Genomic DNA, 22010 nt, shown 5'->3' with positions numbered 1-22010 from the left:
AAATAAATAGTTTCTATTTGCCTTTTTTTTTTTCCCCAACTATACTCTAGGTTCTTGTAACTCAATACAGTATTTAAGCTTTTCATAATGCTCATAATATATCATCATCAATAAAGAGAGTTTAGATCTAGGTTTTATGCTAACATTGTTCTTGTCTCTGAGGATCTGGCTCAAGGATTTTTTTTTTTTCTATTTTTTGTAGCAACCACATTTGCAAGTAGAACTTCCAAGTGTGTCCAGGTGGCCAGGAAGGCATCCTGGCCTGCATCAGAAATAGTGTGGCCAGCAGGAGCAGGGAGGTCTTTCTTCGCCTGTACACTGCACTGGTTGGGCCACACCTTAAGTACTGTGTCCAGCTCTGGGCCCTTCAATTTAAGAAGGACATTGAGACACTTGAATGTGTCAAGAGAAGGACAATGAGGCTGGGGAGAGGCCTCAAGAACAAGCCCTATGAGGAGAGGCTGAGAGAGCTGGGATTGTTTAGCCTGGAGAAGAGGAGTCTCAGGGCAGACTTTATTGCTCTCTGCAACTACCTGAACGAAGGTTGTAGCCAGGAGCGAGTTGGTCTCTTCTCGCAGGCACCCAGCACCAGAGCAAGAGGACACAGTCTCAAGCCATGACAGGGGAAGTTTAGGCTCGAGGTGAGGAGAAAGTTCTTCACTGAGAGAGTTGTTAGCCATTGGAATGTGCTGCCCAGGGAGGTTGTGGAGTCTTCGTCCCTGGAGGTGTTCAAGAGGGGATTGGACGTGGCACTTGGTGCCATGGTTTAGTAGTCATGAGGTCTTGGGTGACAGGTTGGACTTTATGATTTTTGAGGTCTTTGCCAACCTTATTGATTCTATAATTCTATGATTCTATCTTACGATATCTGCTAGCACAGAAATGTGTGGTATGTGTCGTCTGGGTGACTATGGACAAGGCTAAAGCAATGCCTCAGATTTTTAATCTGAAAGAAACTTCAAATGGAAGTGAAAGCCTGTCAAAATGTTTAGATGAAAATGGTGGGATATTGCTAAGTTTTCTTCATAATTTTAATAATAACAAACTATTATGCTGTGAAAAGATGGGCTGAGTTGAGGAAAAATAAGCATCACTTGAGGACAGTGTGATAGAAGAAAAAAATGTATGACAGATAAAAGAAAGCAGTTACATATGAGCAGTGTGTAAAGGAGAAGGATGAGAGTTGTGTTTGATTAATAGAAAGGTGGAAAGAGAATGAAGATTAATGGATAAAAAGAGCAGGGAAAACATGAGTAGGGAGTAAAATAACATATTAATTTTCCTTGATTAGGCATAAAAGTATTAGGCTACTTTCTTTAATAAGAAAGCCAAGAGTTCTTCAGTACATGATTTAAAAGATGCCTTTTACTCGGTCTGAAGGAGACTGATAACAGACTCATTAGTAGAATTAGATAGAGATATTATTTAAATTTCAGCAAGCTATCTTAAGTTCAACATTTGTTTTACTGAATCAGTAGAAGGAAGAGCTATTCAGAGAGTCTCAGAGCCTGTCGTGGTTTCAGCTGGGATAGAGCTAATTTTTCTTCTGCGTAACTGTAATAATGCTGTGTTTTGGATTCAGGAGGGGAATGGGTATGAGAAGAATGCTGATAGCATGCTGATATTTGCAGTTGTTGCTAAGAAATCAAGGGCTTCTCAGCTTCCTGTGTCTTGGTAGTCAGCAGGTAATGCAGAAGCTGGGAGGGAGCATGTCCAGAGTAAGGGACCCAAGCTGTCCAGTGGAATACTCCAGATAATACAGTGTCATGCTCAAGATATAGATGAGGATGGGCTGGGAAGCTGAGGCTCTTCTGGAATTGTGATTTTGAGATTTTCACAGTATCACAGTATAACTTAGGTTGGAAAGGACCTCGAGGATCATCGAGTCCAACCTATCAACACAGACCCCATGACTAGACCATGGCACCAAGTGCCACATCCAATCTCCCCTTGAAAGCCTCCAGGGACGGCGACTCAACCACCTCCCTGGGCAGCACATTCCAATGATGAATGACTCGCTCGGTGAAGAATTTCCTCCTCACCTCGAGTCTAAACCTCCCCTGGCGCAGCTTGAGACTGTGTCCCCTTGTTCTGGTGCTGGTTGCCTGGGAGAAGAGACCAACCCCCTTCCTGGCTACAACCACCTTTCAGGTAGTTGTAGAGGGCAATGAGGTCACCCCTGAGCCTCCTCTTCTCCAGGCTAAACAATCCCAGCTCCCTCAGCCTCTCCTCATAGGGCTTGTGTTCAAGGCCTCTCCCCAGCCTTGTTTCCCTTCTCTGGACACGTTCAAGTGTTTCAATATCCTTCTTAAACTGAGGGGCCCAGAACTGGACACAGTACTCTCCTTTGGTATAGCCAGCTGAGAATGGCTTGTACCTTGGTCAGTGCATGGTGAAAATTGCACTGTGCATCACTTGTTTGTGTATTCTGTTGTTGCTATTATTATTATTATTATGGTCAACATAAACATTTTTATTTTATTTAATGTAAATTAATAAATTTTATGTATTTTAATGTGTTTTTTATTTTAATTTTAAGGTGTTTTATGGGGGTTTAATTATTTATTTATTTCATCCTACGAGTCTTCTCAATTTTTACCCTCTAATTCTCTCCTAGAGAGAGGGTAAGCAAGCAGCTGCATGGTGTTTGACTGCCAGCTGGCTTCAAAGCATGGCTGAGCCCCCAAAGGACACTTGGGCAAATAGCTTGGCCATGAAGTGATGGAAAGCTGGCCTTATAATGAAGAATGTGTTACTGGCCTTGAACCTAATTTAGTGATAACATAAACTTGATTGCTGCAGTTCTGAAGATCACAAGTAAAAGGGAAGACAACCCAATGGTGGAATCAGTTTGTGGCAAAGGTAAATAATGTCCCTGTTTGGATAGAAGAAATTAGTTCTACATAGTGCTGAGAAGATTATTAAGACTGATGAGTTACAGGCAACAAAGAGGAAAGCACTGCAATGAAAGTTATGGCTTAATATTACTATACAAGGACCTGAGAAAAAAGCACAAGTGCCCAGACTCACCCATGGTATCTCAAGAGCTGATCAATCCTCACTTAACTGTAGTTTTACTTCTTTGTGCTAATTAATTTGTAGCAGTTTATCTAACATACCTTTTAACTGTTGATATCTCAGGTCAGAATGTGTGGGTTATTTATTCTGTTTATCCTTTGAAGTGGTATGGAAATCATGAGTAGCTCTTCTACTGCAAGGACTGCCTTTATGAAACAAATAAAGACTGGAAGTGGCTGAGCAGCACCTTCTGGGAAGCAGAGAATAAATCTTTATTTTATTACTTTGCTTCTCTGTATGGCCTCTGCTGCCTTCCCCCTCTCTTCTCCCCCCACCCCTCCTTAAGCTGTCTTTATCTCAACCCACACTTTTACATCTTATGTTCTTTCCCTGTCTTCCTGAGGAAGGGTAGGAAGAAAGCAGGTTAGTAGGCACCATGCAATGATGTATCAAGAAAAAATATAGTGAAGGATTTTAAATATTGTAACTTATTTTTATTGTAACCTTGCTTCATATCACTGAATTATAAATGACAGATTCAATCCTCTAGTACCCTATGGCTACCTTTGTGTGATGATATGACCCTGGTTGGATGCCAGGTGCCACCAAAGCTGCTCTATCACTCCCCTCCCCAGCTGGACAGGGGAAAGGAAAGCTAATGAAAGGTTCATGGGTAAAGATAAGGACAGGGAGATCACTTAGCAGTTGCCATTACGGGAAAAAACAGACTCAGCTTGGGGGAAGTAAATCTGATTTATTACCAATAAAATCAGAGTAAGGTAATGAGAAAACAAAAACTAAATCTTAAAACACCTTACCCTAACCTCTCCCTTCTTCTCAGGCTCAACTTCACTTCTGATTTCTTGACCTCCTCCCCATACCACAGAGGGATGGGGAATGGGGGTTGTGGTCTGTTGATCATGTTCCTTCCTCCTTACATTCTTCCCCTTCCAGCATGGTATTCACCCTTAACTTCCCCACCATGGATACTTCCCACAGGCTACAGTTCTTCATGAACTGCTCCAGCATGTGTCCTTTCCATGGGGTATAGTCCTTCAGGACCAGACTGCTCTGGTGTGGGTCCTCCATAGGGTCACGAGTCCTGCCAGGAAACCTGCTTCATCATGGGCTTTTGTCTTCAGAGGTCCGGCTGGGTCTCTGCTCTGGCTTCTCAATGGGTCACATCCTCCTTCAGGCATCCAGCTGTGCTGATGTGTGATTCTCCCTGGAGTGCAGGGTGGACATCCACTCCTTTACCCTCCATGAAGTACAGGTGATCAATGTCCCTCACCAGGTACCTAGAGCACCTTCTTCACCTCCTTTGCTGACTTTGTTGTCTGGAGGTTTGTTTCTCTCCCACATTCTTCCTTATCTCTCCTGGCTGCTATAGCAGAGTAGCTTTTCCCCATCTTAAATATGTTACTACAGAGGTACTACCACCATCGTGGATGGACTTGGACTTGGGCTTGGCCAATAGTGTGTCTGTCTTGGAGCCAAATGGATTTGACTTTGTCAACACAGTGGAAGCTTGTTCCAGCTTCTACCAGAAGCCACCCCTGTAGCCCCTCTGCTACCTTGTGATGAAACTCAATACACTATGAAATTCAAAAGAAGCAGAAAGTTTTGGGGGTTTTATGAATATTTGAGTCTTTGGTCTTAGACATTCCCAGGGTTTTATCTGAGATCAGATTCAGCTATCATAGCAGCACATAAAGTTGTAAAATATTGATGTCCTAGATGTGATGGCAAACGTTTCTGGAAAATAAATGCACCCATCTATAAAACAATCAATATAATATTTATTGAATAATTTTTATACGTTTATTAATATACAAATGCATTTTTAGTCTCAAAATGTTAGCATGACAAGAATACCACCTGAAGTTGGATGATATTATTAATATGTGACCTTCTTACCCGAAATGCTTTCTACAGGAGATAAACAGCATCTGGACCTTGTAATTGAATTTTTTGAAGTTTGTCATTTTTTGGAGTCATGTGTGGGTCAGTGATCTGGACACGATCATTTACAGAGCACACACAATTAATCAGCTCATTAAATATGGAAAAGTCACTGTGGAAGCAGAAATGCAGGTCACCTCTTTATAAAAAAAACATTTTGCCCTTCAGTTGCTGATGCAGCAGCATTTTGCGTCTGCCATTCATGTGCAGCAGGTTTAGTCATGAAGGCCTAAATAGTTCATGTCTGGACCTGGAGGTTTTGATCAACAGCTGGTCAAACAGGAGCCAGTATGTGGACAACAAGGCTAACAATATTCTCACCTGGATCAGCGATAGTATGAGCAGCATGATTAGGGAAGTGATTTTTGCCCCCTGTGCTCAGCGCTGATGAGGCCACACCATGAGTCCTGGGTTCAATTTTGGGGCCCTCACACCAAGGACACTGAGATGCTGGAATATGCCCAGAGCAAAGAAGCCAGCGAAGGGTCTGGATAATAGGTCTTGTGAAAGCCAGCTGAGGGAACTGGGGTTGTTCAGCCAGTGAGGCTAAAGGGTGACCTTCTGGCTCTCTATAACTCACTGAAAGGAGGTTGGAGTCAAGTGAGGGTTGCTATCTTCTCCCTCGTATCATATGATAGAATGAAAGGAAGTTGCCCCAGGGGAGGTTTAGGTTGGATGACAGAAAAATATTTAATTCCTTGAAGAGTGGTCAGGAATTTGAACAAGTTGCCCAGGGAAGAGGTGGAGATAACATTCCTGGGGGTGGTGTTAAAAAGCAAGTAGACATGACACTTTGGAACAAGCTTTGGTGGTCATGGTAGTGTTGCATTGACAGATGAACTTGATGATCTTAGAGCTCTTTTCCAACTGAAGCAGTGCTATAATACTATATATAAAAGTAGTTTAAATACAAAGATCTGTTGTATTTATATTTAAGTTGCTCTAGCAATGGTTGAAAGTATACACTGATAATTTTAGAAGAGAAATTAATGTAGCTTAACAGACCCCTAAGTAAATATCAAGAGTTCTTTGGTTTGAATTTTATCAGTTTGATAGATTCTGATGGCTTTTGATACCACCCTTTTTTTACTGTCTATTTATTACATTCTGAGGAAACCAGTAAAGGTAACAAAAATAAGAATTTTGTTTCTTTCTTTCCTTTTTTAAATGAAGACTCAAGGGTAAAACTCAATGAAAAAGAAGAAAACATCACTGCTATGATGAATAATAGGGATGAGACAAAGTAAAGGAGACCTGCTGAACAACAGTCAAGGTGGGTAAGCCACTATCATTAATCACAGAACAATCTTTGTCCATATTTTTCTTTCAAGCAGTGAGCAAAATCTAGTGAACATAATCAAACCCACATGTATTTTCTGATTTGTCAAGATAAAGTACAAGGAAGCCTTAGCATAAAGTTGATATCTACCTCTCTTAGACAAGTTTATATGTATTTGCATAGGCATGCATTCAAAACATCTCTTTAGAAGTCTTATATCTAATCTCTATATAAGTAGTTACTCTTAGTAATATTTATTCCTGTATCACAGAGTATTTAAACTGATTTACATATGGATATCAGAAGCCAACCCCATCTAAGCTCAGAAGTGAGTAAATCAACTAATAATTGTTGATAATACTGGTAGGAACTATAATCTAAAGCTGTAGATCACACCATGAAAACCGCAGAAGATTTATAGCATTTTAAAAGTTCTTGAGGATACTGAGCATTCAGGAAACTAAAGCTGGATTTGTTTTCTGTTGCTTCAATAGGAAGCCATGCGACCCACATGCAGTGCAAAAGATCTGACAGGTTCTTAGAATTCAAGGAAAGGAGGCTGAGAGGAGGATTTCTGACTTAATACCTACTTGAAATGAGGTTGAAGCCAGGCAGGTGTTGGTCTGTTATTAGTAGCAAAGGACAGAACAAGAGGAAATGGCCTCAATCATAGGATCATAGAATCAATAAGGTTGGAAAAGACCTCAAAGGTCATCAAGTCCAACCTGTCACCCAAGACCTCATGACCACTAAACCATGGCACCAAGTGCCACAGCCAATCCCCTCTTGAGCACCTCCAGGAACGGTGACTCCACCACCTCACTGGGCAAGCCCATTACAATGGCCAACAACTCTGTGAAGAACTTTCTCCTCACCTCAAGCCTAAACTTCCCCTGGTGCAGTTTGAGACTATGAATTGCATTAGAGGAGGTTTAGATTGGATAGGAGGTGAAAAGTCTCAAATAAAAGGGTTCTAGTGACTGCAACAGGCTCTCTAAGGAGGCGGTTAATCCCTACCCCTGGAGGTGTTTAAAAAAGGCAGAGATGTGGTGCTGAGGGACATGGTTTAGCACCAGGCTTGGTAGAGTCTGATAATGATTGGACTTGATGATCTTCAAGTTGTTTTCCAAACAAAACAATTCCATGATTCTATCAACTTTTATCTCAGCTTCCCATGTTGTATACCTAAGCACACATTTTTGAGAGGAAGCTCTGGTAGTATTACTTGGTAGTGCTACTTTGTAGTCATATTGTGTTTCATTTGCCATCTAATCATCAAAATGGTCTTCAAACAGACTAAAGTCAGTTCATTAAATAAGAAAAGAAAATATTAATTTGTGTCAGAGGCAATTGAAGGAGGAGGGAAGGGCATCCTTATTTGACTGAGCTTTTCTTTGTTTAATTTTCTACCAGCTGTGATGTCAATGAACATGTGAAACTTCACACAGAACAGTCCTTATGGGTTTAAATTACTTACATGATAGAACTATCAAGAGAAAGGCTGTTTGGGATCAAATCTATACCTGTTGTTTCATTTCTCTTCCATAGTCTGCCAGAAAATTTAACTTCCAGCTGGCTATGTGAAATGGAGCTTAAATCCCTTTTTGATTCTGAAAGTGAGCAGAATATTTTGTGTTCATCTGGAATTTCTTAAACATTACCATTATGATCTTGTTTGGTTTTGGTTGTCTTGGTTGGTTGGGGGGGGGGGTTGGTGCTTTTCGTTTGTATGTTTGCTTCCTGTTTACTTCTTATTCTAAAAAATCACAGTATCACAGTATTGCTTAGGTTGGAAGGGACCTCGAGGATCATTGAGTCCAACCTATCAACACAGACCCCATGACTAGACCATGGCACCAAGTGCCACGTCCAATCTCCCCTTGAAAGCCTCCAGGGTCAATGACTCAACCACCTCCCTGCGCAACCCGTTCCAATGACGAATGACTTGCTTGGTGAAGAACTTCCTCCTCACCTCGAGTCTAAACCTCCCCTGGTGCAGCTTGAGACTGTGTCCCCTTGTTCTGGTGCTGGTTGCCTGGGAGAAGAGGCCAACCCCTTCCTGGCTACAACCACCTTTCAGGTAGTTGTAGAGGGCAATGAGGTCACCCCTGAGCCTCCTCTTCTCCAGGCTAAACAATCCCAGCTCCCTCAGCCTCTCCTCATAGGGCTTGTGCTCAAGGCCTCTTCCCAGCCTTGTTGCCCTTCTCTGGACACGTTCAAGTATTTTGATGTCTTTCTTAAACTGAGGGGCCCAGAACTGGACACAGTACTCAAGGTGCGGCCTAACTAAAGCAGAGTACAGGGGCACTATGACCTCCCTGCTCCTGCTGGCCACACTATTCCTAATGCAGGCCAGATGTGCATTTAAGTCAGTGATACTTCAAATTTTACTCCCAAAAGAGAAGGAAAATTGCACAAAATGCTAAGGAAAAAGACTGGAAAATATTCTTTACCAGTTTGACCAAATTGCTGAGTGGATACAAGTAGACTTGAATGTAACATATATTCAGGAAGAGCACCTCTCTCATCTTGTCCTGTCCTCATATATATGAAGTTAGTTATTTCCCCTGCACTGGGCACTGCTGAGGCCACACCTTGAGTATTTGGGGTCAGTTTTGGGCCCCTCACAACATGAAGGTAATGAAAATGCTGGTGGAGCATGTCCAGGGAAGGGCAACAAAGCTTGTGAAGGGTCTACAGAACAGGTCTTGTGAGGAGCAGCTGAGGGAACTAGTGTTGTTGAGCCTGGAGAAAAGGAGGCTGAGGGGAGACCTCATTGCTCTCTACAACTCCCTCAAAAGAGGCTGAAGCCAGGTAGGTGTTGGTCTCTTCTCCTTAGTATCAGGTGATAGAATGAAATGAGTGAAAGGAAATGGCCTCAGGTTGCCCTACAGGATGTTTAGATTTTATACCGAAGAAGTTCTTCACCTGAGGAAGAAATTCTTCACTGTGAGAGTGGTGAAGCCCTGGAATGGGGTGAGGGAAGTTGTTGAGGCCCCATCCCTGGAGGTGTTTAAGCCCAGGCTGGATGAGGCTCTGGCCAGCCTGATCTAGTGTGAGGTGTCCCTGCCTATGGCAGGGGGGTTGGAACTAGATGATCCTTATGGTCTCTTCCAACCTTGACTGATTCTATGATTCTATGATTCATATTGTCTTTACTGAAAGAGTGATCAGGCATTGGAACAGGCTGCTCAGGGAGGTTGTAGAGTCACCCTCCCTGGAGATGTTAAAAAAATACATGGATTTGAAACTTTGAGACATGGTTAATGGCCATGGTGGTATTGGGTTGACAGTTGGACTCTATGATCTTAGAGCTCTTTTCCAACTGAAACAATTCTATAATTCTTTAATTTATCTTTGTAATGGAGTAACCATTTTCCACAGGTTTCCAAACAAGCTCAGGCTGTCCTCTCACTTAAAGCCCCCACCGTGGTGGTTTTATTTTATTTTCCCCCTGCAGATTACTTCTTAGACTGTCTATTAAGTGAGGAGATAAAAAACCAATTTAGAAAACAGACCTTTGAGGAGTTTTATATTATTGTTTTTGACAAAGTTCCCATCATCCAAATTATGTATCTATAAAGCTGGTGATTTGCAGTGTGCTTGACACCAGCAGAACTATGCTGATTTACATCAGATGACAACTTGAAGAGTTTGGCACTTTTGTATTCTTACTGCTTAGGAGATGACATCTAAACTTTTCTTCTTTCTCTGTAGCACTATGAATAGCATGATGTACTTTTGTGGGCACATGGATGAGTTGTAAATTTAATTTCTTTACAAATCCCTCAAAATTAAAAATATGTGCAGTCATGCAGCCTCTTATGTCTTTGAAAAGGATGTGTTTTCTTCCTACTTTAAATAAAGGAGATGAAACTCAAGAAAAGAATAACAGGCTTGGATCTGATCTCATTCCTCTCAGCATAATTCCAGGTCACTTATGCTCAGCAGGAGAAGAAGTACAAGTGAATATAGCTGTGGGGATTTTTGTTTGGGTTTTTTTGTTGTTTTTTTTTTCTTACTCTGAATTTTAAGAAGGATTGGTGATTGCAAACCTGAATGTTCTAACACTGATAAAAAGATTTCTAAAGTAGATTAGGGGAAATATAAGTAATTTTAAGAGAGTGTGCCTTTGTCTATTATGAGTTCAATAAGATTTGGGATAATTTTTTATACATATGCAAAGTTACTTTTAATGACATTTATTCTTTCTCACGTTGCTTGATACCTTTGGACATAGCTAATCTCATTTCTAATGTTAGATGTGAACCAAAGTATTTTGCATAGCCACTATTATTCTCTCAGGGAAGTAAAGTAGTACTGCCCTTCTTTTTCTGCATGTGATCACAACCATAAATCCAATTGATTAAATCAAGTGTCTAACAATTTATTTCTTAGTCTCCTGACATTCTCATTCCCTGCTTCCAGGACATATTTTTTTGGACCAGTCTATCTCTTCACATTGGCCAAAAAGTAGTCTGAGCATTGATGGTGGGATATGACCCATTCATTTAGGCCTGGAAAGTGAACATTTGTTTTTCCATTCTAGGAGAACACAGGAGGATCTTACCAGTTGGTTTCAGTTATCTGCCTTGATAGGACTACTAGGACAAGTTCCTGGTTTCCTCCTCATGTACATCATCCTTTATTCCTTCTTATTTTCTTTTTTCTTCCTCTTTTATTATTTTTCCTTTCCCTTTACTTTTTCCTTTTCCCTTTTCCTTTTCCTCTTCCCTTTCCTTTTCCCCTCTCACTTTCCCTTCCCCTTCCACTTTACCTTCTTTATTTATTCCCCTCCCCACCCCCCCCGCCTCCTGGGCCCACCTAATCTTTGTTCTTGACTTGATCTAAAACTGTTAAGTCATTAGTTTCTACTCCCACCTATGACCAGCCCTCAAAGCATGCTATTCCCATAGTCTTGTTTTAACATTTTTTGAGTTTAACATTCCTTGGGTTTAACATTCTTCCTTCACCATTTTGGAAGATATCTTGCATTATGAGTCCTTCACCATTGGAATGTGCTGCCCAGGGAGGTGGTGGAGTCACCATCCCTGGAGGTGTTGAAAAGGGGATTGGACGTGGCACTTGGTGCCATGGTTTAGTCATGAGGTCTGTGGTGACAGGTTGGATTTGATGATCTTTGAGGCCTCTTCCAACCTTGGTGATACTGAGATACTGTAAACGGGGAAAGAAAGTAATATATAGTCTGGATTTATTTCGTTTTTTATGGTTTCTTTATCAGATTTAGTAATATGTTCTAACAGCACAAGAATATGCAGGTCTGTGAGTGTTCAAGTAATTATATAACTATCTGTATCCTTCAGATTGCCAACAGTAAGCCAAACAATGTGACGTGTGTGGTAGGTTCTACATTGGAATGTAAGGGAATCCATATCAGAACAGCATTGGCAATGTGAAGATTTTGTAGGTGTTTGGAAAGCTACTGAAGGGTTAAGGTCAAAGAGAGGTAACTTGACCTGCTCCTCTGCTGGGATATCTGAAGCAGATATTTCTGGGTTCCTTTTGATGTGACAGCATGGGAAGAAAAAAAAGAAGAAGAAAAAAGTGTGTTCAAAGAATAAAAATCATAGAACTGAAAAGAGAATCAGGTGCTCTTTATAAAGGGTATCTTAATATGGACAGTGGCCATTTGTACTCTGTGTTCCAATTTGCCTTATGAAAGTCATGGGATGTTTTTGTACTCCATAAAACATTGTTTGTAGTAGTCAGCTCAAAAACTTAACTCAATACATAGCTTTAAGGAAAACAAAAATCTATGACAAAGAAGTGATAAAAGTCTTACCAGCTGAGCTGGAGAGGATCCATTTGTGATTTTTCTTTTCTGAACATAACAATCTTAGAAAATTATGTCAAACATGTATTCTGTTCTGGTGAGAACTCACTGGAATATTCTGTCCATAGTACAACAGCTCTGGGGCCCCTAACAGAGAACAGCTACGAACCTGATAGAGTGGATTCAGAGGAGACCACAAAGGTGATCAGGGGGCTGGAGCACACCTCCTATCAAGACAGGCTGAAAGAATGGGAGCTGTTCAGTCTGGAGACGAGAAGGTTTGAAATATCTTGTAGCTGCATTCCAATATCTGAAGGGGATCTATTGGAAGGCTGAGGAGGGATTGTTCAGAAAGGATTGAAGAGACAGGACAAGGAGGAATGGTTTGAAACTAGAGCAGGATAGATTTGGGTTGGACATAAGGAGGAAGTTCTCTACAATGAGTGTGATGAAATACTAGAACAGATTGCTCAAGGATGAGGTTGAGGCCCTGTCCCTGGAGACATTCAAGTCTTGATGTAGCCCTGGGCAGCCTGATCTAGTTGGAAGTGTCCCTGCTGATTCCTGGGCACTGGGACAAGATGACCTTCAAGGTTCCCTTCCAACCAATGCAATCTGTGAATCTGTAAATCTTTTCTGTGGTGCTGTCATTCCTCCTTCTCAGAGTAACCTTGCATAAATTATGTAAGTCTTAATTTTATTCCAAGGTACTGTGATTTGCTTGGCTAATGAATACAAAAGGATCAAGGCAGTTTCTGTTGCCTAAATATGGTTCATCATCAGACTTGGCAGAGTTAGCCTCAATAACCTTAAAGGTGTTTTCTGAACAAAACTATTCTATGGTTCAATGATATCTATTAAAAAAATCCACAAAAAGGCCCCAACCAAAACAAACAAACAAAAAAAAACTAACAAAAAAAGAAAGTGTAAAGAGTTAAATCATTTGGAGAAACAATGCTATGCCTCATTAATTAGAATAGAATAGGATAGGATAGGATAGGATAGGATAGGATAGGATAGGATAGGATAGAATAGAATAGAATAGAATAGAATAGAATAGAATAGAATAGAATAGAATAGAATAGAATAGAATAGAATAGAATAGAATAGAATTAACCAGGTAGGAAAAAGACCTTTGAGATCATCAACTCCAACCTATCATCCAGCACCATCTAATCAACTAAACCATGGCACCAAGCACCCCATCCAGTCTCTTCCTAAACACCTCCAGTGATGGTGACTTCAACACATCCCTGGGCAGCACATTGCAATGGCTAACAACCCTCTTTGTGAAGAACTTTCTCCTCACCTCGAGGCTAAACCTCCCCAGGTGCAGATTGAGACTGTGTCCTCTTGTTCTGGTGCTGGTTTCCTGGGAGGAGAGACCAACCCCCACATGGCTTCAGGTAGTTGTAGACAGCAATAAGACCTCCCCCTGAGCCTCCTCTTCTCCAGGCTAAGCAACCCCAGCTCTCTCAGCCTCTCCTCATAGGGCTTGTACTCCAAACCCGTCCCCAGCTTCATTGCCCTTCTCTGGACATGTTCCAGCAAGTCAACATCTTTCCTAAACTGAGGGGTCCAGAGCTAGACACAATACTCAAAGTGTGGTCTAACCAGTACTGAGTACAGGGACAGAATGACCTCCCTGCTTCTGCTGGCCACACTGTTCCTGATTCAGGCCAGGTCCCTTTCTGCCTGGCCACTCTCCAGCCACTCTGTTCCAAGACAGTCAAACAGGATATGTCATCCTACACTTGAACTCTGAACTTAGCTCTGCAGCTCTTAGAACTGTGTACCTGCTAAAACCCTGAGCTGTTGCTATGCAAGCTAGAGCTGGCCGAGGTGCTGCACAAAAACACAAATTCCATTCTCAAGAGTGCTGCATTGGAAGCTAAAGCTTACTTGTGCAAATGTCATGGAATGGGTCAGAAGTCTTCAGGCAGAGAGAACCCCACCTCACGAATGACTGGAATGGACACAACATAGAGCTATACAATAAGCAGAAAACTGCAGAAAGGCACTTGGGCAAGAAACTATAGCAACAGACTAATGAAGTGTGGCTGCATAAGTGTCTGCTGGATATTTAGAGCTCCACTACCACATAGAATCATAGAATCAATAAGTTGGTAAAGACCTCAGAGATCAAGTCTAACCTGTCACCCAAGACCACCCAACTACTAAACCATGGCAACAAGTGCCACATCCAGTCCCCTCTTGAACACCTCCAGGGACTCCACCCAGGGGGGCAGCCCATTCCAATGGCTAACAGCAATAAGGTCTCCCCTGAGACTCCTCTTCTCCAGGCTTAACAATCCTAGCTCCCTTAGCCTGTCTTCATAGGGCTTGTGCTTGAGGTCTCTCACCTGCCTCTCATGAAGCCCTTAGGACTGGTGAGATGTCTCTGTATCCTGGATAGTGACTATCCCTTGCTTTAGTAATTCCTTGCTTTTTGTCCTTTCCTATTCTTCTAACTTTCCTCTTTTCACATAAAATAACAATAAGATTGAAGAGCCTTTCTCAACTAACTACTTGCTTCTGTCTCAGTTTCAGCTGGGGGATCCTTAAAAGAATGTCTTGACAGGGGTCTGAACAACTTGATCAAGTTGGGGATGTCTGTGCTTACTGCAGGAGAGTATGACTTTTAAAGGTCTCTTCCAAACCAAAACATCCTATGATTCTATGCTTCTAAGTTACACAGAGTAATTAATGTGAATTGTAAAACTATTTAACCCTGAAGAACTATTCTTAGTTGGACTTATACTCACAAGTTACCATGTAAAGATCTTCCTCCTCCGATACTATATTTGGTGTGTTGTGATTTATTTTAGGTGTGTAATGCCATAATATTCTTCTCTTTCTCAAAAAGCCTTTAGATGTCATCTTGGACATGTTTGTTCAATCACTGACTTTGGAATATTAGTAATTGAAGTGCACTGCTTTTTCTACAAGATTCTTGCAGAAATACAATTCCTGTAGAAACAAAAATGACCAATTTTATATTTGATACCTTACTGAAAGGGAATTTAGACTAGAAATAGTAGAAATACCTGACTATTTTTTAACCTACCTGTGAGTACCTGAGACAATCTGTGGTTGCTACTAAGGAGAAATGTAAGGAGAAATATTTTCAAGATTGGCATCTCAGGATTACTACTCCAAAGTAAAAACAAACAACCAACAACAACAACAAAACAAACACAACAAAAAAACCGCCACCAACAACGAAAAAATAAATTCTGAATTGAAAAAGTACTGAGAGAAAGGCTGAGATAATTTAAACTTAAGGAAAGAAACAATGAAGGTTACCAGAGAGCTGAAGTGTTACGGTCCCACTTCTTACAGATGCAAAAATAGCACTGCATTTTTTCACAGCCTGATGTCAGCAGAGTTGAAAGTTGGAAAGGTCACAGTGAAATAGGGTTTTTTTTGTATAAAAGCTCCATCTCATTTCTGAACAGGACATCAGGCTGTCAGTTTGGCACCTTACTTCTAGTAGCTCCTCTACTGTCTCCCTGTGTTTTCAGCAGCTTGTTTTTGCTAGGGAAGGTGAAATTTTCTGTGTAGGTTCAGTACTTGTTTATAATGCATTTTGCAACTTTCAGAATATTTCCTTCAAGGATTGGAATTACATCAATGGTATTGCTGGTTTCAAACTCATTTCCCTGCAGACTCCTGAACCCTTCATGTTCACAGACATGTTTCTTCCACCTCTCAATTTCTACTTCTGTGAGAGTTCTCTTTGCTCTCTTGTTGAAAATAATTTGATTTCCTGTGACTGCTAAACATCTGCAGAGGCAAATCAGCTGCCACAATGCTTCCACAAGCAGAAAGATACAAATCCCCTAAACCCCAGAAACTGTCTTGCCTGAATGCATCTACTACCTATATCTTGATTCTCTTTCTCTCTCCCTCCTTGTATTCTCCTTGGGGAAAAAAAATAAAATTAAAAAAAGAAAAAAATCCTGCCTGAGAACTTATCTTGATGTGGATGAAGAAGTCTGCAACAAAGGATTTGCTAATCTCTTCTTTTACAGTTTCCTCACTCCTGTCATTAGTTAATATAGCCCTGCCAGGTCTAGAGCAAGTTTCTGTAGTTTTGTTCTGAATAACTTACAGCCCTTCTCACATCCAGTTCTTTTTCATTTCCTTTAAAAGAAGAATATTAAACCAAGGTGAGCACTGTACCATAATTAATATGCAGGTGGCATTCACAGGAAGCTGCTGAGCAGGAGCATTCAAGACTTGACACAGCACATTCTTCCTATTAAGTCATATCATTGTAATAAATATCAATTAAGTAGCAGGAGTAACTTCCCTTCAAGATACTATCCCTTATTTCCTTGCCTAGGAGTATAATATGTTATCAAAACCCAACAGCTTCTACTTAAGAAAAGATCAAGCAGGTTTCAGTGCCAGCAAGTGCCACAGGGTCAAAAGTAGAAAGATATAAAGGAGTGCTCTAGTTCTGGTATGTTTATAGGTTCATAGAGTCAATTAGGTTGGAAGGGACCTTAAAGATCATATTGTTCAAACCCCCTGCCTTGGGCAGGGACACCTTCCAACTGACCAGATTGCTCAAGGCCTCATCCAATCTGGCATGGAGCACTTGTTGGGACTTCCCTGGGAAATCTGTTCCAATGCCTCAGTACCCTCACTGTAAAGAATGTTCCCAACAGTAGCACCCAGGAAGAGCAAGCGAACAGCAGATCCCAGTAGCCACTATGTGAGTGAAAACTGCTCTTGTCTTGGGAGCATTGTTGGCACCTGTTTTCCACAGGTTTAAGTACATAACATGTTCTAGGAGAAAAAATTTTCCTGAAACAGTGGTCAGGCATTGGAATAAGTTGCCTGGGGAGGTGGTGGATTCATCATCCCTGGAGGCATTGAAAACAGCATAGTTATGTCACTTCAAGACCTGGTTTAATGTCTTTGGCTGATCATAGAATCACAGAATCATTCAGGTTGGAAAAGACCCTTGGGATCATCAAGTCCAACCATTAATTTTAGTCTGTCAAGTTTACCACTAAACCATATCCCCAAGCACCACATCCAAATGACCTTTAAACACATGCAGCTTTGGCAACTGAACCATCTCTCTACTCCAATGTCTGACTACTCTTCCTGTGAATTCTTTTCTCCTAATGTCCAGATGCTTGAACTTGATGTCCACGTTCATTGGACTTTATGATCTTAGAAGTCTTTTCCAACCAAAACAATTCTGTCATTCTATAGTAAGACAGAGAGAGAAAAAAACCCAAACATATTTTGAGTTGACTCTGGTAGTATCATGGTCCAGAAAACAATATACCCAAACCCACTAATTTAAAAAATCAGAGCTTTCATTCTGCAAGAAAAGAATAATCTGTTTGGGTTTCAATTTGTTTGATTGTTTGGGATTTTGTTGTGTGAGTTTCTTTGTTGTTTGTTTTCTTTTGTTTGGGTCTTGTGTGTTTATTTTTTCTTTTCCATTCAGTTGCAAAGCAGAAATATTTGGAAGTCCTTCTGACAATAGTTAGTATCTGCTATCATTTTTCCAGTACCATTTGGTCTGGATTTGGCTCTGAGCAACCTGATCTAGGGTGAGGGGTCCCTGCCCACGGCAGGGAGGTTGGAACTAGATGATCCTTGAGGTACCTTCCAACTCTAACAATTCTATGATACTAGTGCCTCAAAATAAGAAGCTTGGATATTCATGCTCCTAATTCCCTAACCCCATGGTAATATATTGAAATTTACTGTATATACAATAATTGCTTATTAAGTAAGTATATATTAAGTGTATAGTTTTAATTATATATGAAGTGTGTAGTTGCATTTAATTTAGTCAGCTGAACTACTGCCATAGCAAGGGAGAAAAAGGTATGAGTTCATGAGCTGTTGGGCAGATGTTTGAAGTAGCTCATATGGTGATGAGGCAGATCTGAGATCAAGATATCAGGGTCCAGATCAGAAGGGTAGATGGCTAGGCATAGACAAGACTGCAATACAGGTCAAGTGAAGGTCCAGGGCAATGACTTGAACTTAAATGCAGCTCCTGAGTGAAGGTGGGGAAGCTCATAGGGTAGCTTCTCATGATAGCTGAACTTGATGGTATTAGAAGTATTCTCCAACCTTAATGATTCTGTGATTCCATAATATTTTGGGTAATATAACACTACACAAGTGTTTCTCAACCCAGGGGGCAGAGGACGGAAAAGGATACTTTTTCTCCCAGGTTATGATCTACAAATCTCAGTTCCTAACAAAGCATTCCAATTTCTTTATGCCTTAAGCAATACTTTGCAGACACAAAATAGAGGCAGAAAAAACCAAGAGCTGTTCCCTACACATGTGTATTTGTTAGAGCAAGTGTTGTCTAAGTATCGTTAGAAATGTCTGCTTTGCAAAAGGTGAGAAGGGACAATGTTTAAACAATTAAACATTTGATTTCTGGTCTCCAAAGTAAGATTAGAGATGTTTGAATAATATTCTAATCAGTGAAGAAATATAGTAATATTTACTTTTAAAAATCACCTTTATTTACCAGAAGCTTATCCATTGCCAAGGGACATTTCACTTAGTTTTGTTACACATAGAGCACATAAACCCCATAAACTGGCAGCATGCCATTGCAGCAATAAAATCAAACCATATTCTAAGTTGCATCAGCAAGAGTATCAGGGAAAGGGGCAGATCTCTACCCTACTCTACACTTGTTAAGCTATGTCTGATACTGAACTCTAAGATCAAGTCCAACTGTCAGCCCAACACCACCATGGCCATTGAAACATGTCCCAAAGTGTCGTGTCCACATATTTTTTGATCTTCTCCAGGGAGGGTGGCTACACCACCTCCCTGGGCAGCCTACTCCAATGCCTGACCACTCTTTCAGGAAAGAATTTTTTCCTAATATCTGACCTAAACCTCCCCTGGTTCAACTTGAGGCCATTGCCTCTCATCTTGTCACTTGTTACTAGGGAAAAAAAGACTAGCTCCTACATCTATGCAATTTCCTTTCAGTGACTTGTTAGAGAACAGTGAGGTCTTCCCTCAGCCTCTTTTTCTCCACACTTAACAATCCCTGTTCCCTAACCCTCACATCTCATAATGAAAAGCTCACTTTAATATTAGAATTTCTCTGTCAATTCCAGTAAGAGTTAATTTGATGTTTTTGTTTTGAAAAGCCCGACAGTCTTAGCATATAACACATTCAGAGATAAATAATTTCTCTCTCTCTCTCTCTCTCTGTGAGCATAACCTAAGAAAACAATATTATCTGTATCTCTTCAAAAAAGGAGCCAAAAAATGCACTTGGTTTATGTATATATGTGTTACACACACACACACACATATATATATATATATTTATGCATATAAATATTTATATATACATGTTAATTGGGAGAATCTATGAGGCTGCACTTCTAAATGATGCCCAGAATAGTCAATATTTGTCCTTTATCTCAAATTAAGGTTAAGAAGGATGTTGACTTGCTGGAATATGTCCAGAGAAGGGCAACAAAGCTGGTGAGGGGTTTGGAACACAAGCCCTATGAGGAGAGGCTGAGGGAGCTGGGGTTGCTTAGCCTGGAGAAGAGGAGGCTCAGGGGAGACCTTATTGCTCTCTACAACTACCTGAAGGGAGGTTGTAGACAGGTGGGGGTTGGTCTCTTCTCCCAGGCCACCAACATCAGAACATGAGGACACAGTCTCAAGCTGCACCAGGGGAGGTTTAGGCTGGAGGTTCGGAAGAAATTCTACACAGAGAGAGTGATTGGCCATTGGAATGTGCTGCCCACGGAGGTGGTGGAGTCACCATCATTGGAGGTGTTTAGGAGGAGACTTGGTGGGGTGCTTGCTTGCATGGTTTAGTTGATTAGATGGTGTTGGATGATAGGTTGGATGCAATGATCTCAAAGGTCTCTTCCAACCTGGTCTATTCATTCTATTCTATTCTATTCTATTCTATTCTATTCTATTCTATTCTATTCTATTCTATTCTATTCTATTCTATTCTATTCTATTCTATTGGAATAAGAGAGAAAGAAAGAGAGAAGGAGAAAGAATAGAGTATATGATATGGTATGGTCTAAACAGAAGAGCATTTTTTGTTGTATTTTCTGTTGATTATTTTTGGCATCAGTTAATATGGATTTTAGATAAGCAAATTCAAATGCAAAAAAAAAAAATCCCAAAAAAGAAAATAAATTATATGAAAAAATATTACTGGCATATTTTCAATAGCTTCAAAATTTTTCATCAACATTTTAAATGCATTTCGTTTCAATATGAAACAGTTCAGCTCCCAGGAAGTAGTGGAATGATTTTTTTTTGTTGTTTTCCTTTCAGAAATTAATGTTCAGCCAACACTCTGCCTTTTATAACCTTTCCAAAATATGAACATGCTGATTAATTCACAAGACATAGATCTTGAACTACACTTCTAAACATCAAGAGCTTTCATGGAAGGCCAACCCTCAACAGCTTATTCCAAAGAGACACTCTTTGACTTTTGGATTTTCATGAGGTCTTTCAGTTTTCATTTATGCTCATGCCGTATTTAGCTTATCCCATCTGCTTCCAATTACTGTGACTGTGTGTGCTTTGTTTTTATTTTAATTTTGGTGTGGTTCCCTGGGTTTGATGGGCCTGTCCTTACAGATGAAAGAGAGTTGATTCCCCTGGAATTAAACGTTTTCCAAGACAGAGCAGCAAAATGCAATGCATAATAATTTACTGCATGTTAATACAGAATCATAGCATCATACAATCATTCAACTGTTCTGGTTGGAAAAGACCTTTAACATCATCAAGGCCAACTGTTCTTTAACTCTATGAAGGCTGGGGCTAAACCATGTCACTCAGTACCACATCTTTGAAACATCGGCAGGGATGGCAATTCAACCAACTGCCTGGGCAGCCTGTTCCAATGCCTGACTACTCTTTCAGTGAAGGCATTTTTTAGAATAGAATAGAATAGAATAGAATAGAATAGAATAGAATAGAATAGAATAGAATAGAATAGAATAGAATAGAATAGAATAGAATAGACCAGACCAGGTTGGAAGAGACCTTCAAGATCATCGCATCCAACCTACCATCCAACACCATCTAATCAACTAAACCATGCAAACAGGTCTCCTCCTAAACACCTCCAACAATGGTGACTCCACTACCTCCTTGGGCAGCCCATTCCAATGGGCAATCACTCTCTCTATGAAGAATTTCTTCCTAACCTCCAGCCTAAACCTTCCCTGGAGCAGCTTGAGACTGTGTCCTCTTGTTCTGGTGCTGGTTGCCTGGAAGAAGAGACCAACCTCTGCCTGTCTACAACCTCCCTTCAGGTAGCTGTAGAGAGCAATAAGGTCTCCCCTAGCCTCCTCTTCTCCAGGCTAAGCAACCCTAGCTCCTTCAGTCTCTCCTCATAGGGCTTGTGTTCCAAACCCCTCACCAACTTTATTGCCCTTCTCTGGACTCGTTACAGCAAGTAAACATCCTTCCTAAACTGAGAGGCCCAGAACTGGACACAGTACTCAGGGTGCAGCCTAACCAGTGCAGTGTACAGGGGCAGAATGACCTCCCTGCTCCTGCTGGTCACACTGTTCCTGATACAGGCCAGGATGCCACTGGCCCTCTTGGCTGCCTTTGCACACTTCAGGCTCATGTTCAGGCTACCATTGACCAGTACCCCCAGGTCCCATCTAAACCTTCATTGATGCAATTTGAGGTCATTTCCCCTCATCCTATCACTTGTTACTCAGGACAACATAAAAACACCCACCTGGCTTCAACCTTCTTTCAGGGATTTATAGAGAGTGAGAGGGCCTCCCTTCAGCCTCCTTTTCTCCAGGCTAAACAACCTAGTTTCCTCAGGCTCCTCACCCAGGTTCTCCTGGGTCATGTCCCAGGTGTTTGTATCTATGCAACAAACTAAACTCTAGATGCAGTTCAAGTTACTAGAAAGCATACTGTGCAAAA

This window comes from Melanerpes formicivorus, unplaced genomic scaffold, assembly GCF_026170545.1.
Source record: "Melanerpes formicivorus ecotype bairdi unplaced genomic scaffold, bMelFor1.0.p_v2 SCAF_4, whole genome shotgun sequence".
Classification (NCBI taxonomy): domain Eukaryota; kingdom Metazoa; phylum Chordata; class Aves; order Piciformes; family Picidae; genus Melanerpes; species Melanerpes formicivorus.
This window is presented reverse-complemented; position numbering follows the sequence as displayed.